Raw genomic sequence first — 16,331 nt, 5'->3', positions numbered from 1 at the left:
TTATTTATCCTTTGGACTTCGCTTTAAACTTTATTTATAGCTAAAATGACTAGAAAATGAAAAGCTGTCTTTAGCTGAAACGCAATTCATATAATTGATATTTCAAAAAATTGACAAGAATGCAAAATGTATGGAAGTGTAGCAGTCGAAAAATCTTAATTTTCTTGTGTGAGCACTGAAAATAACTGTAGAAGGAAAGAAGAAAATTAGGGAGAAAAGTAAGCAAAAATTTGCAGGGAAATTTGGCTGTCAGACGTACCAAGATGTTCATAAAGTTGGACGCTTTCGAATGTACTTTCAGGATACTTCAAAGAATTTAGGTGTTCAAAGAGAAAACACTTGGACGAGTACACCAGCAAATACCATCAATTGAGCTTGTGTTAACAGAAAAGACAAAACGATATCATTGCAGATTAAAGTGAAGAGCGACTGGTTTTAAACTATATGGTTGTGTAAATTACGTTATAGAACATCATATCGTATCATAAATGGTGAATCCCATGATTTCCTCAGTCGAATTATTTGAAGATTCAGGAGTTTATCCAGTGATGTATGTGGATGTCACTTAAAGATGTTTTTTTCCCTTCCTGATGAACTAGCGGCCGAGCCGTAAAGTCGCTGAACACTGGTAGTTCAGTCCGAGGTTCGAATCCCGCGAACGGGCTGGCTGCATGGGCGTTTTCGTGGTTTTCCGCATGTGTAACGTGTATGCGAGCCAGTTTCCCTTAGAAAGTCCTCCAGGAAGGCATCCCTCCCCTTAGGCAGATAGCCGTAGTGTGCTTTGTCATAATAAAATAAACCAAAACCTTTTGATGAAATCAGTCTTTCCTTTCATCTCATAGCTTCAAAATGTTTAGCCTCTAAAGACTGATAAAGGCTCTGACGAAATACTTCGTGAAGAACTTTCTAAGGGAAACCAGCTGTCATACGCGGTACACATGAGAAAATCCACGAAAACGCCCATGCTACCAGCCCGTTTACCGGGGTCGAACCCCGGAGTGAACTACCAGTGTTCAGCAACTTTACCGCTCGGCCGTTTGTGGGCCTTTATGAAATGGAAGGCGATAACTTTATTTAAAATGATTGTCAGAAATACCAAAATGTTTCGAAAAGTTGGATACTTTTCAATATACTTTCAGAATGCTTAAAGAAACAGAGAAGAAAAATAAATTTTTTCGTAAAATTTAGTATTCGTATTTTTTTAAATTTAAAACTTTTCAATCTTATGATATTTGATTCCTGCGATTTCAAAAATAAAATATTTGACTAAAATATGAATAACATTTTAAGAAACCAAATGTAGGATAAAATTGTGTAACGCAATGGGCACAATGATAAAACTGTTTAAAGCAGTGTATGCAAGTCATCCTAAGTTAAATTATCGGTTATACATCTCTCTTATTTATATATATTTTTTCTGAACGGAACATTGAAAGGCGTGTAAAATTGTGCTTTACTGTATTTTCTCTTTTAATATAGTATGCAGTTTTCAAACGCATCGTAGTCTGGGTTACAAAGTATTCTTCCGAAAAAAACGCAGTTCAAATAAATAAAATCAAACTCTGGAAAATTGATATTAATAAATATATTTAAAATGCTCAGTTCGAAGGAATAAATAGAAAATTTTAAAACAATTATCTGAAGAGACAATGCAACACAAACAATTAAAATAAAAGTATAAAAATTTAAAAATGACCTAAAATAATAGCTATGACAAAAAATATATATAAAGAAAACTATTTGAAAAAATAAATAAATAAATAAATAAACGCTGCACCTTTATTTACGCAGTTCAAATAGGTAAATAGAAATTTTTAAAACAGTTATTCTAAAAAAAAAAAAAAAAAGTGCAACTTAAACAATTAAAATGAAATTCGAAAAGAAAAAATTACTTAAAATAATAAGTTATAATTAAAAATATAATATAAAGAATATTATTTGGAAAAAAGGAACGATGGTGACTTTTTTTACTAAGGAAACTAGGTTGCCATATATTAAGAAGTTCGCCAAGTGAAGTATTCTTGGCGCAAACTGACAAAAAAGTGCCAACATAAATTTGTGAATTTCTCCGTAAATTTCGCTCCAAATTTTACAAAATTTCATATTTAGGCGTAATCGAAATATGTAAAAAAAGTCGTAGAATCGAAATATGTAAAAAAATTGGTATGTTATTTCAGAAAAAGTCCGATTTTGTGTCAAAATACCTATGTTAGAATAGTGCTATACATAAATCTAATATATATCCTAAGTCGCGCTTTCGAGACATGAAGAACGCAATTTGAATTTTGTCAATCGGCCCAGTAGATCGGGAGATATAGGACTGTCCCATTTTTTTTTTTTGAGCAGTGTACATTTTCCTGAGAAACTGTATATTTTCGTAAGCTTCTAAGAAACACCTCAACTCCTAGAAATGTTCGCTCTGTGAGATGATTGCTGGATTTGGGAAATGGGTCGTTTCGTAATCTTATTGCGCGATGTTATATTTACTTCCTAAGATGAATTTTCCTCAGCATTCAAACTTTAATTGCGATTATTTCCACCTTTTTACTGCTACCTATTCTGAAACTGAATGTAATTGAATTAAATACTTGGACTATCTGTCCGTCTTTGTTCAATGTAAATTTTGTGACCCCGTGTTCGAGGAAAACAGCATGACGTTTTCATATGTAAGTGTTATTTTCTTTTATCTGCTTCGATTGTTGTGATATAATTTTTCAGGGATGTAATTTTTTTGGTATCGTGAATTTCTCCATATGAATTACCTTAACTTAATGTCAACAATTTTAAGTTTTAGTGCGTTTATTTTGGTACCATACGTTGCATATTAGGAGCTAATATATCACCGTTATGTCAGTGACTTCTTAGTCAAAATGTTTAATTCGGCTTTTTGTGATTTGCATATACTTTTAAAATCGAATAATTACTTTTCATTAAATTTCTGAATATGATTTTCATCATTGTTAGTTTTAAAATTTTAACCTGTTGAACATGTTGTTAATAGCGGTTATTTATTTGTATTCAGAGTTACTTATCTCAGTATGATTTTTTAGCAGCACCTTAATGGTAAAAAATGGGATTTATGTTAAATTATAAGTCCGATTTTACTATTTTCTCATTCCAAATGATGGAATAATGACATTGATTATTATTGTTTTTCAAATTCTATAATTTTTTGAGATTTTGTTATTAGAATGATTATTATTGCTTTTCAAACTTTGTAATTTTTTTTAGATTTTGTTATTAGAAAATATGCCTAAAGAATCTAATCGTTCTCTATCTCTGATTGATTTTTGGAAGTACAACTGGTTATGAAGGCCGATTCATTTTCTTTGAAATATTGCCAAAGCTTAGCACATTTTTAAAAAAAGAATTTAATAATATATAACGAGTTTTTTTAATTTTTAGAAATGTCAATGGACATTAATTTTTCTAGGTTCTTTTGGTTTTTACGAATTTATTGGTATTGAAAATAAAAGTGCAGGAAGTGCTTCTGCATTTCTTCTTAGTGAAACAGCTAACTTTGATGAACATGTTATGCATATTATACTAGTTTGTGTATTCATGCTTTCTGTAACCACTTTTTAATCCATTTATAATTTACAGTTAGCAGTCCCATTGTTGGGGGGGATAATTGTTAATTGGATTGCATTTCTGTTATCTGCTCCAATTAGTATGCTGGGATATTCTATGAAATACAAATATGGTAATTTTTCTTTATGTTCTGGCTAGTAAAAAAGTATTAAGATATTTTGGAAAATTTATTACAACTATTTTGAAAGTACACGAAATTGAATGCATAGAAAAGGCGGGTGAAATGCAGAATTGGCCACTTCTTAATGCCTTTATCAAAGTGTACAAAGTCAAGGGACTGCACAATGCCGAGTTTGTGCAGTTCTCTGATTTTTTTAAAGGAAAATAGGTCGATGTGTACATGGATACCAAGTTTGTGCAATTCTTTAACTTGTTATTTTCAAGTTGGCGATTCAAAAACACGAAAAGCAGTGGATGATTCTTCACTTTCCACAAAAAGGGATTTAGTTTTTTAAAATATAATAATAACTAACGTGTTTAATCATGTCTTAATTAAAAAACTATTAAAATGTGCCTAAGCCTTAGAAAAGGTAACCAGTAATATTGATCACACTATACAATGAAGTAAAAGTTAATGAAAATGTTAAAATATGCACAACAATTAAATGAAAAATAAATTAATAATGATGATGTTGTGTCTATGACAAAGTGCAATTATATAGCTCCGAAGCTGTCAAAGACAACTTTTGCAACCTCGGCGCAGCTCTATCAGTATAAAGTAGGTCCACTGGGTCTTCAGTGCCGATGTTAAACAGTCTGGCCTGGATTGCTAGGCAGCTGAAGATGTGATGGCAAGACAGTGGGATGTCATCTGGGCAATGAGGACAAATGTTGGTGTAACTACGCTGTCCGTCTGCAGAAATCCTCATCCCTTTTAAGTGATTTGTCCTAAGTCTGGTTATGATAGTTGATATGGCTGTGTCACAGTTCAATTCCGGTATGGAGTTTCCTTTAACTTGACCGATTAGTCTTTTTTTGGAAACTGCATTGGCATCAACAAGGGTTAGGCAGTTGGATGGCTGAGGAGAATCACGGGATGCCTTTGCAAGCTCATCGGCCTTCTCATTACCAAAAATATTTACATGAGCCGGTATCCATTGTAAGATGCAGGATCTTTGGGCAGCAATGATTTTGTTTGTGAGCTCAATGATCTGATGATTCAGTTGACATTTGCCCTTCTGGATCGCTTGCAATGCTGATCTGCAGTCGGAGAAGATGGTGATGCCGTTGGAACTCTGGTCTTCTTTAGAGAGATAAATCTCCAGAGCTTTTTTGATGGCTATGAGCTCGCATGTATAGTTGGAGGCGATTTTCCTAACAGGACTACTCTGGCATTTCTGCACTCCGTCTGGTCCGATGAAAAAGACTCCCGCTCCTCCTCTGTTCAGATTGGAGTCGCAAAAGCCGTCTGTGTAGGCGATCGTCAGATCTTGAGTTTAGGTCGTGAGTTCCTCTATGGTATGGTCACCCTTTTCTTTGATTATTGCAGTGGGATCTTTCTTGGTACAATAAAATAATTAAATTAATGAAATGTACATTTGAGAACAGTAAAGATTAAAGTATTTTCTGATTCTACATGTTCCGAGTTTCAGCATATTGTAGAATTGTTTTTTGGCATATTTTGCATGAACGAGAACACTTTTATGTTTCCGTGGCATATTTAACCGAGTGGTATTCACCGCCTCTAAAATATAAATATAAACTCTATGGATTTTTGTCCTTTTTCAAAATTTTTTAAAAATAAAATGCTGAATATTCCCATTATTTATAAATAAAATAGTCGCATTTATCACCAGTTCACAAAATTGTCAGTGTTTGGCAAATTTTTATGGAGGTGAAAGTAAACCTAAAATATGTTCTTGTTGCTTCTTTTAATATAATCATGCAGTTTTTATTTAAATATTTTAAAGTAATATGTTTATCAGTTGAAAAATAATACTAGGTTATAATTTAACTGTCTTCTTAAATGCAATCTTGGCTGGCATTCTGCCAAAACACATAGAATTCCCCAAAAAAAGGCATTATTTATGTGCCTTGAAGTGAGAGGTCGTGTGAAAGTTATCTCTTCGCTGGAAAGAGGGAATTTATAAGACCGAGGGGGGAGAAAGTCCCTATGTCATTGGGTGATGCTGTTGTCAGTTGTCCTTCGCGCCTTCGGTTTTTTTTTCTTTTTTCTTAAATACTTGGAAAAATAAATGTTAAGATTCGTATTGGTTTGCAGCCCGGAAACCAAGAATGTTGAATTTTTTTTTTTTTTTTTTTTTTATGAAATTTATATGAGCAATCCATATTTCATTGTATTGTCACTTCTTTTTCAAAGATAAGGTCACTAAAAATCATGGAACTATATTCTTTAAACTTATTTGTTTAGTACAGTACAGAGTCCGTAATCCGGACTTGTCAGAACTTCAGCTATTCTGGAGTAGGGGATTTTCCGGATTACAGATCATCAATTTAAATCTGGTAAGATGGCATGCAGAAATTATACAATTAAAACTATGAAACCGTAATTTACGAAATAAAGAGCAATTATGATCTAAAGGGCGTCAAATTTTACAAAGAAAAAAGTTTAATATTTATTTGTTTACTTTATTAAACATTTCTTTCAATGTAAGTTTAAGTTGCGTCGTTTTTTGTGCTAATACTTTCTCTTTAATTCTATAAACAGACATAATTTTCTTGTTCAGTTCCACTGTTCAAGTCCTGTAATTGCTGTGTCGAGAATACCGAGTATTTTGTCAATCGAAATTTTTTTCGTTTTCACTAACCTCTCTGTCACTTTCTTCATGCCTTTATCCATTTTTTTTTTTTTTTTTTCCCTTGTTTGATGGATATCGAAGCATGCTTTCGCTTTGTAGATCTGTTGGCAGCTCCAGAATTGGAAACTCTTTTTGACATAATCGAAAGTTCAAGCTTAATTTTTATAAAATTGTTCTAACAGTCTGCAAAAAATAATAAGCTGGATCTGATTAGAAGATTAAGGAACAGCGCAATCTGCAACATCAACTGAAATGCCTTAGAATCAGTAAAGATAATTTTAGCCTAGCTTATACCGTCCATTATACATTAAATGTGCATGCGTAAAGCATACAAAAAAAAACTGGTTGAAATTTGAATGTGCCGCTTTGTTATAATGTACTGAGATATCTAAGACATGAATGTATTGTCTGACATGGTTGTGCACAAATGCCCATACATGATGCCGGTGTGAAGTAGGCTGTTGTGTGTTCCATCCAATTTATGCGGCAGTGCATGTATATGATGATATCTTATTGTTACATTGCAAAATTTAATGATTGAGGAGCAGTGAGATGTTACCAGATTTCTGTGGAAGGGATTAAACCGGCCAGTATTCATCACCGGATGGTGGCTGTATACGGAACAGACTGTGTGTCCAATCAGTGAGAAAGTGGAGTGCCAATTTTCATGAAGGCTTGGATTGTTTTGGGTGATGACCTGAGACCGGGTCAGATAAAAATGATAATCACAGCTGAACTCATAGACGAGTTGAAAGATTGGTGAGGTGGCATCTCAAAGGGGCTTTAACTCGCACAACAAGCTGAAGGGACTGGCTCCTGTCATAGCTACAGGAATTCTGGGAAGAGGGCTTCCTTTGGCTCATGAAACAGTGGGATAGTTATGCTCATGCCTTTGGTGATTACTTGTGAATAAAGACTTCTATAATTTTGTTATAGAAGTCTAGTAAGTATATCTATAATTTTGTTTCGTGCCTTTTCATTTGAGCATCCCTAATATGTAATCATATTTAATGCATTTTTCATGTTGGGGATCAACGAAGATCCCGAGGTGTTGTAGACCATTTTTGCAATCTATTTTACTATTGGTGCGTCACTGGTGGGCCCCACAGCACTGTAGCCAAGTCGAGTGCTGGCCACTGGTCACCTCTGCGGCAGTCAACATGCTAATAAAGCATTGTTTATGTTATTGTATTTAACTTGCATCTATGTTTATTGTGAAAGTTTTTTTTTTCAAACTATTCTGAGTCCTTATGGTTATAAACCTTAATCAAAAGATCTCTTGTAAGTTCAAGTTTATTTCATCACATTAACTCTAATTGCTGAATACAGCTTCAGTCGTATGAAAAGAATAAGAAATAGTACTGCTCTGTCATACAAATTTTAGGATGTTAAATTTCATTTTTGTTTTTAAAGATAATTCGATAGCCTTATTTTTGAACAGTGCTTTTGCTTCAATATAAGAGTATATCTAGGAAGTTCTTTTTTTATTTTTTTTTATGTGGGAAAAAAACAGAATTGGAATTTGAACAAGAATTCGTTCTTTTTGAACTCTACGAATCTGTGGCTGGAATGATAATTTTATCCCTTTAAAATGGTTTATAAGTATTTACACAATGGTTTATAAGTAAATACCTTTAAAATGGTTTATAAGTATTTTAAATATTAAAATTTTAATATTTAAAATTTCATCTGTAACCACAGCTAAAAAATCAATTTCATGCTTTAATACATTTCCTGAATTATATTAACTACAAAACCAACTAGAATTTCAACTATTTTATAATTTTTCAATAACTGAAAAATAATATTAATGAAGATGATTTATAAGTATTTACAAATCATCTTCATTAATATTATTTTTCAGTTATTGAAAAATTATAAAATAGTTGAAATTCTAGTTGGTTTTGTAGTTAATATAATTCAGGAAATGTATTAAAGCATGAAATTGATTTTTTAGCTGTGGTTACAGATGAAATTTTAAATATTAAAATTTTTACGATCCATGTAAAGACCAATTTGTTTTTCACCGACTCTCCAGTTGGCTCCCTTTTTTTGAAACTAGGTATCCATAATTTGTCAACCTTTGATTTATAGTGTAGCATATAAACTGATTCTGCCCATGAATTCAACCATAGTATAAAATTTATCTATACTATTATATCACAACTAATAAAAGTTTTGGGGCCTGAATAATAAATTCTAATAATCAAATGGCATTGTCAAGAGTATGACACATTATCTTCGTAAATCGATAAAGGACACCCCAAGCATTTGTTATTTGCAATAAAATTGTAGATGAATTTTATACAGAGAATTACTTAATCTCTTATTCCCATGAAACTGTACGATAAATTATTTTCCTTATTTTTTTCATTAATTGTTTTGAGTTTTAAATATTTTAAAAATAAATATAAGTTTATTTTATAAAAACTTTATATATATATATATATATATATATAAAGTGTCTTTGATGGGAGGCTGGGTAGCCAACCATCTTAAAATAATAGTTTACAGCAATACTGTTGAATATTTTCAGATTTTTTTTGGAGGGGAGATAGTTTATTTATATATTTATCGATATATAATTATTAAATTTAGTATTTTGACATATGTACAATAAAATGTGTCGTTTTTAATGAAGTTTCTTGTCACTGCAAATATGGTCTTCACAAACAGTTTGCATTGATGTGTTTAATCGTATTTCATCAAGCAATTTTTGGCATTTGAAAGAAAGAGACTTGTTTTAGAACACTGCATTGTGAAATTTGTAAAAAAAAAAAAAATATTATCGTGAAGTACAAGGATGTGTGAAATGGAACTATAATGCTTCTATATTAGAACCATCATTTACTTCCAGTTCTTTTGCAAAAAGTCAGCTACTGAATGTCACCAAACCATGTGTACAGCTGTAAGTACTAAAGTTGAATCATACAAGGTGAGACTGAAAAGTAAGGTGACTCACCGCTCCTTTCAAAAATAAGAACAACCTGACACATGCACATTACGATCTTCGGTATGCAACGTTGAAGTTAAGGGTCATTTTGAACGTTTCATGTTTGTTCATGCACTCACTTAAATGTGAAAAGTGTTAGTGCATTGCACAGTGGAGCAGAAAACGAATCTGAAATTCCTACAGAAATCTTGAAAATACTTTGAGGTGTGTATGGCAAAGAAACTTTTATCTTGCAAGACAACATTTCAGTGGTTCAAACTTTTCTGTGAAGGTCGTGAAAGCGCGGAGGATGAGCATTGCAGTGGAAGACCGTTGACGAGCAGAATGGCGGAAAATGTTGAAAGAGTTAGGAAGTTATTGCTGCAAGATCGCCGTTTGTCGTCTGAATAATGGCAAATGAATTGAATCTTTCTTGTGAAATTGTCTGAACAATATTAACGAAGGATTTGGTTAAATGCAAACTTTGTGCAATATTTGTCCCTCATTGCTTAAGCAATGAACAAAAACAGCAGCAATTGGATGCCTGTGGCAACTTCATCAATGCAGCAGATAAAGCTAACACATTTTTACAGTCGATCGTCACAGGAGATAAAACACCAAAGCATGGAGTGGTGCAGTCCCTCATCGCCAAAATCGAGATTGTATCGTTTTGAAAAATCAAAGGTTAAGACAATGATTACCTTTTTTGATGCACAGGGAATTATCCATAAAGAATATGAACTGGAAGGTCAAACAGTTAATGGTGAAATTTTATTGCCATGTTATGAAGCGCCTTCTGGCTCACATTCGTCGTGTTCGGCCCTATCTCGCTGCATCAGGCGAGTGGTTTCTGTTGCATGATAATGCAAGCCCTCATACTGCAATGTGTATTAAATGGTTCCTCGTGCAGCAAAAGGTTACAGAGTTATTTCACCCTCCTTATTCCCCTGATCTTGCGCCCAGGGCTGTGGAGTCTGTAGGGAAAATGTCTGACTTCAACTCCTGGACCAAGGTTCAAATCCAGCGGACGGGCTGGCTGCATGGGTGTTTTCGTGGTTTTCCCCATGTATACGAGCCAGTTTTCCTAGAAAGTCCTCCACAAAGGCATCTCTTCCTTTAGGCAGATAACCCTCGTGTGTTTGCCATAATTGAATAATCCTAATCCGACTCCTGGAAGTTTAAAGACTCTGAATCCCTCATATATATATATATGTAAAATCTTAAATCAGTTTGAAAACAAGTTTTTCTAATACTTGTGTAATAGCTGCAAAGTAAGATAATTATAATTTATTTACTAAAGAAATATTGATTATATTATCTCCTAGAAAATCAGTAAATAAATTATATACAGTACAAAATCCGTAATCCGGACGTCCATTATCTGGAATGATCTATAATCCGGACCTCAAAGGCCATGAACTTTTTTTTTTGTATGCTTTATGTATGCGGGTAAAGAATGTGCGCTCATATATTATGTGCATTACGCATACGCGTAATGTATGCTCTACGCATGCGCGCGTTGAAAGAAATGTTTAATAAAGTAAACAAATAAATATTAAGCTTTTTTTTTTTTTGTAAAATTTGGTACCCTTTTTAGATCATAATTGCTCTTTATTTCATAAATTACGGTTTCATATTTTTAATTGTATAATTTCTGCATGCCATCTGATGCAAAAGCAAAGTTTAAAGTTGTAAAAAAAATTTAGCAGAAGTAGCAATAGAAGCTCCCTAAGGTTATATACTGTGCAAGACAAAAGTTTTAAACTTAACCAATTTATTCACAATATATATAAAAATAAAAACACGAAGAATATATTTAATCAATATCAGAAACTTAAAGAGTGTAACATAATCATTATCAAAAAAATTACACTTAGTTGATCATTCATTAACCCCAAGGGTTTTTCCTTTAAAGAATATTACACTATTAAAGACACAGTAAATATTTTACCTGATCTTTAAATACTGGCATTCAATATGCGAAAAACATATCACGGAACAGAAACTACGCAGTTATTATGAAATTCACTTCACTATCAATAAGTCCATGCTTTGTGGTCTAGAAGGCACCTAAAAAATTAAACTAAATCCTTGAGAGCACTTAAACCGGCAAAAAGCCGCTCACTGTAGTTACGAGAAATCACAGCTTGGAAAAACATTGCCGCTGAACCGTAGAAACAGGATGCCGCCCACAGCTGTCACTCACATTGTTGCTGCTTTTCAGGATCCAGAAAAAGTCATCTTTCAGAACAGAATCATGGCACTAATCGCTGGCTGGCATGCATCGCAATATCGTCTTCCACTGGGGGCTGGAACGGCACACCACGGAGCAATGAAACAGGAATCGGAAGCGAATAAGCCAGAGTGATGCGAGATACTTATACCTGAAGTAGACATGATGTCATCTCACTGCAATTAATCAGTTGTCGGCACAAATCAGCTTTCCAGATGACGTAACATCAAGTTTTGTTTTTGCATCTTAATTAGGCTGGAACAATCCGTTCTTAATACAAACAGTGGCAGTGAAAAACGAAGTAGAAATAACTACTATATCCCTTTAAAATAAGAACTAAACCTTACGTAAAAGTTAGAATTATTTCAAGGAGGAGAGATGATGCAGAAAAGAGTTACAATAGGTCATATTTTCCAACACCATCTTACCAGATTTAAATTGATCTATAATCCGTAATAGCTGAAGTCCTGACGAGTCCGGATTACAGACTCCAACTCCCTCATATATATGTAAACATGTGCACATGGGTTACAGCTTATTTTTTTAATATAAAAGAAGTAATAGATATTACAGAAAAAAAAAAAAAAAATGATGGCATAGCAAATTATTTATATTAATTAGCATTTATTATGAAATGGAAAAACTGGCATTAGTTGTTTCTAAGAAACATGGATAGCTTCGGCAGGATCTTCTTTGTTGGAGGGCCATAGATCCGATTTGATAAACTTCAGAGCTGAGAAGAGTCTTTCCACACTAACTTGAGTAGGAGGAAGAGCTGTTACTGTGCAGACATTGACTGTTAGGGCTACTTCTTTTAACTTTTCAGGATAGATTTTTATAAGTTCTAAAAGGAGGTGTCTTGCAAGCACAATCATATTTCTTTATTTCTTCAAAGGCCATGTAGAAATCTTCTTTGTATTTTTTCATTTTTATATCTAAAGGTTCTTGGTTCTTTATTTTCATTCATTTTGCCTTAGCCTTTTCAATATTATCCAAAAATATTTCTCAAAATCTAATTCATCAGTGGAAGAGGATGATAGAGACTCAGTTGCAATGTCTGCAATTTGACTGTCCTGATTCGAATTCTCCAATTGTTCTGAGAATAATTTCATTCTTAATAAAAGGCCATAGAGGGCTTTCTTTGCCTTTTTAATTTGTTCGTCATCCAAGAAAATTCGATGTTTCGGACCTACATATTGTTGCGTGCGTACGGGTTCGTTATGAAATGAATGCACAAGTCCGATGAAAAATGAACAAAAATTTATTATTATCACAACAAAAATGCTTAAATTTTCTCAAATTATCATGCAGTATTACAATATCTCACAGTAGTTATCTTTTACTCAAATGTCCAATAGAACGTAATTCAAAACAGCTAAAGAACGCTAATCCGCGAATTCGCTATAATCAACAACAGCAGTATTCTAAACAACAACAAACTAAGCAACTCCTACAAACTGAGATGTTTTCCTCCTTTTATAACATTTTAAAATCACGCGCTAGAATTTTCCAGTACTTTCTCGAAATAAAAAAAAGAGATATTTATTTATTTAACGCACGCGCTCTTGTATTTTTAATTTTCCGGCTTAGCTTTCTTTTAATATTCGTCACGCGCTGCACTGCGCGAGAAATAAAACCATTTAATTTATAATTGAACTAACATTAGCTTTTTAAATACCAAATTCGTAACACTGCCCCCTTCCCAAGGACTGCACGTCCCGGGCAGTACAATCCCTGGACAGGAAGCCAAACTTACAACTGAGGCATAAATGCAACTGAGGCTTAAACATTACATTACAATATCAAACAACATGAACAATAAATTCAATAACTAACTTAAACAAATCAGATGCTATCAAATACTAAATACAAAACAAATGCTAAATACAAATCAAATACTAAATGCAAATCAAATACTAAATACAAATCAAATCAAATACATATTTATAAACAAAAAGGACCATGGTCTGATACTATTTACAATTATTTACATTACGTACTATGGCCATAGTAATAAGCTAACCTGTCGTAAGAGTTCGAAGACTCACGGATCCGAACCACGATGTCATTCGTGTTCAGCACTGTATATGGACCCATCCGAAGGTGACTGTAATTTAGGACTCAGTCCTTTTCGTTGAATCGGGTTCCACAACCACACCTTGTCTCCTTTGTTGGATCTATGTCTAGTAGCTCTTGTGTCGCATCTGGTCTTCATTTTCTCCGTCGCCAAGTTGACGCGCTTTCGTGCAGAACGATGCATCCTCTCAAACTGGGCCTGGGCATCTTGGATGTGTTCCTCAGGCGATGAAGGCGCATCCGTAGGGCGACTAAACAGGCGGTCACAAGGCAGACGAAGGTCTTGACCGAAGAGCTTCTGAGATGGAGAATAGCTGGTAGTCTTGAGTTTCTTTTCGACCCTGGTATGATTTCGGCAGCTTCCTGAGCTTGATCTTTCGGACAAGGCGTCGACATTTCCAGGCGAGGATCTCTTTTGAGGATGGATAGTCATGCCATCAGATGCTGAAAGCAGCTTATTGTTTTTGAAATCTAAGGAAAAATTGTATTTCCTTAAAAAGTCCAATCCGAGTATGCATGGATCTGTAATATCCGCCACATATGCCGTGTGATGGTGGGCGGCACTTCCAAACGTGATGTTTACGTTTAACTTCTGTCACCAGACGCAGTCTGAAGGGTAACACAGGATGGCGTCCAAATAAGTTTATCTTTAAACTGTTCAGCTAAATCTTTCCTAATGATGGTAACATTAGCTCCTGTGTCAATGATCATATTGCAAGGAACTCCATCGATATTCCCATTGATGGACAGTCCGTTATTGTTGCCACTCACTATAGAGATCTTAAGCGCTTTAAAACAGGGTTTTTCATTATCTGGCAACCTCCGTTCCTTGATATGGTCATTAATTTGTTTCCTGCGTCGTTGCTCAGAAATTGTCTCAATTTTCGTACCCTGGGGTGTTCTGCAATTCTTTCGTACGTGGCCTTCAGCTCCACAGTTCCAGCACTTTGGTTTCTGGTCAGTCCTTTTCCTTCCCGTGGCATTTAATTGTCTGTTTAAATCGTATGCCTTATTTTCCGTGCTCTGGGGAGTTCTGCAGTTCCTTCGTAGGTGGCCTTCAACACCGCAATTCCAGCACTTTAAGGTCGGTTTCGTTTCACCACTATTCCGTCTTAAAGCATTCACTGGTCTTGTCAACTCATCTGTTTTATTATCCGTGCCCTGGGGTGTTCTGCAATGCCGTCGTAGGTGACCTTCAGAACCACATCTCCAACATCTTACAGCCACTTTGTTCTCACTGCTACTCCGTATCAAAGCATCGACTTGTCTGGATAAATCATCTAAACGAGCCATTAATTGGTCCCCTGGGTCGTGGACTCGCACAGCTCTGACTGGGTAGCGATCTCTAAGAGTTACTTGCTGGACTGCTTCCAATTTCACGGCGTTCAACAGAGCGCTTTTTACATCCTTTACATCTGCCATTCGTAGAGCCTTCTGTATTTCGGGATCCCGGATTCCATCGATGAAATATTGCAGGGACAGGATTTCCCTTGTTTCTGTCGGGCACTCCGAAAAGGCGTGATGTGACAGCCTTTCAACATCCGTGGCGAGCTCCTGAAGTGATTCGGTGGGCTTCTGTTGACGGGATTTTAATCGAAGCCTGCTGTAATCTTTTAAACATTTCTCGCCAAAGCGCAGCTCCAAGGCGCCGGACAGAGCTTCGAAATCTAACCTTTTGTTTTCGGGAAGAGTCTGAAGGATATCCGCTGCGTCGGCTCTTAAAGAAGCGGCTAGATGACAGGCCTTAGCTTGGGCATCCCATCCATTTGCATCCGCAATGATAGAAAACTGGGTCTTGTACACTTGCCAGGATGTCTTCCCATCATATGTGGATAGCTTCAGAAATGGACGAGCAGGCATCGGTAAGAATTTAAAATCATCACTCTTGCTTCCTGCCGTCGCTACGAATTTCTTTAAAGTTTCCATTTCTTTGGCAACTGCAGAAACTCTCTCATCAATTTGTTGTTCGATTTGGTGTTGGACGGCACAAACTCTTCCTTCAATTCGTTCCTCCACAGCCGAAACTCTCCCTTCTATATGTTCTTTTACAGGAGAAACTTTTTTTTCTATTTCTTCTCTCACCGAAGAAACTCTTTCTTCAATTTGATCTTTTACGAAAGAAACTTTTTCTTCAATTTGTCCAACTTTATTTTCAACTGTGTCAATTCTGCCTTCCATAGCTTCAAATTTATTTTCTATTATGCAGGTAATTTCTCTTTTCATTTCTTCTTGACATGCTTTAACAGTTTCTTGACCAGCTTGAACGGCTTTCATTTCGTCCTTAATGGATTCCTGGCTCAATTTCATTTCTTCTTTAAATGAGGCAAAGGCTGATATTAACTGTCTTAATTGCTCTTCCATCGCTCTTGTTAATGGCATTCAAACACCACTCCTGACACCAAAAATTGTTGCGTGCGTACGGGTTCGTTATGAAATGAATGCACAAGTCCGATGAAAAATGAACAAAAATTTATTATTATCACAACAAAAATGCTTAAATTTTCTCAAACTATCATGCAGTATTACTATATCTCACAGTAGTTATCTTTTAACTACTCAAATGTCCAATAGAACGTAATTCAAAACAGCTAAAGAACGCTAATCCGCGAATTCGCTATAATCAACAACAGCAGTTTTCTAAACAACAACAAACTAAGCAACTCCTACAAACTGAGATGTTTTCCTCCTTTTATAACATTTTAAAATCACGCGCTAGAATTTTCCAGTACTTTCTCGAAAT

General features: G+C 34.8%; 1 protein-coding gene across 2 annotated transcripts in view; it reads left to right on the top strand.

The window, feature by feature from the left end:
- Window positions 1-2,410: 2,410 nt before the first annotated feature.
- The window catches only part of LOC118204110 (homeodomain-interacting protein kinase 2-like), a 134,189-nt gene continuing 120,268 nt past the window's right edge, over window positions 2,411-16,331 (top strand). For both annotated transcript variants that reach the window (XM_085820836.1, XM_085820837.1), the window contains exon 1: window positions 2,411-2,666. The gene's annotated coding sequence lies outside the window, so the exon portion shown is untranslated. The remainder of the gene's footprint in view (window positions 2,667-16,331) is intronic.

Source organism: Stegodyphus dumicola, chromosome 7 (genome assembly GCF_044657685.1).
Source record: "Stegodyphus dumicola isolate Sdum_Otavi_A_Nest chromosome 7, ASM4465768v1".
NCBI classification, from domain to species: domain Eukaryota; kingdom Metazoa; phylum Arthropoda; class Arachnida; order Araneae; family Eresidae; genus Stegodyphus; species Stegodyphus dumicola.
This window is presented reverse-complemented; position numbering and strand designations above follow the sequence as displayed.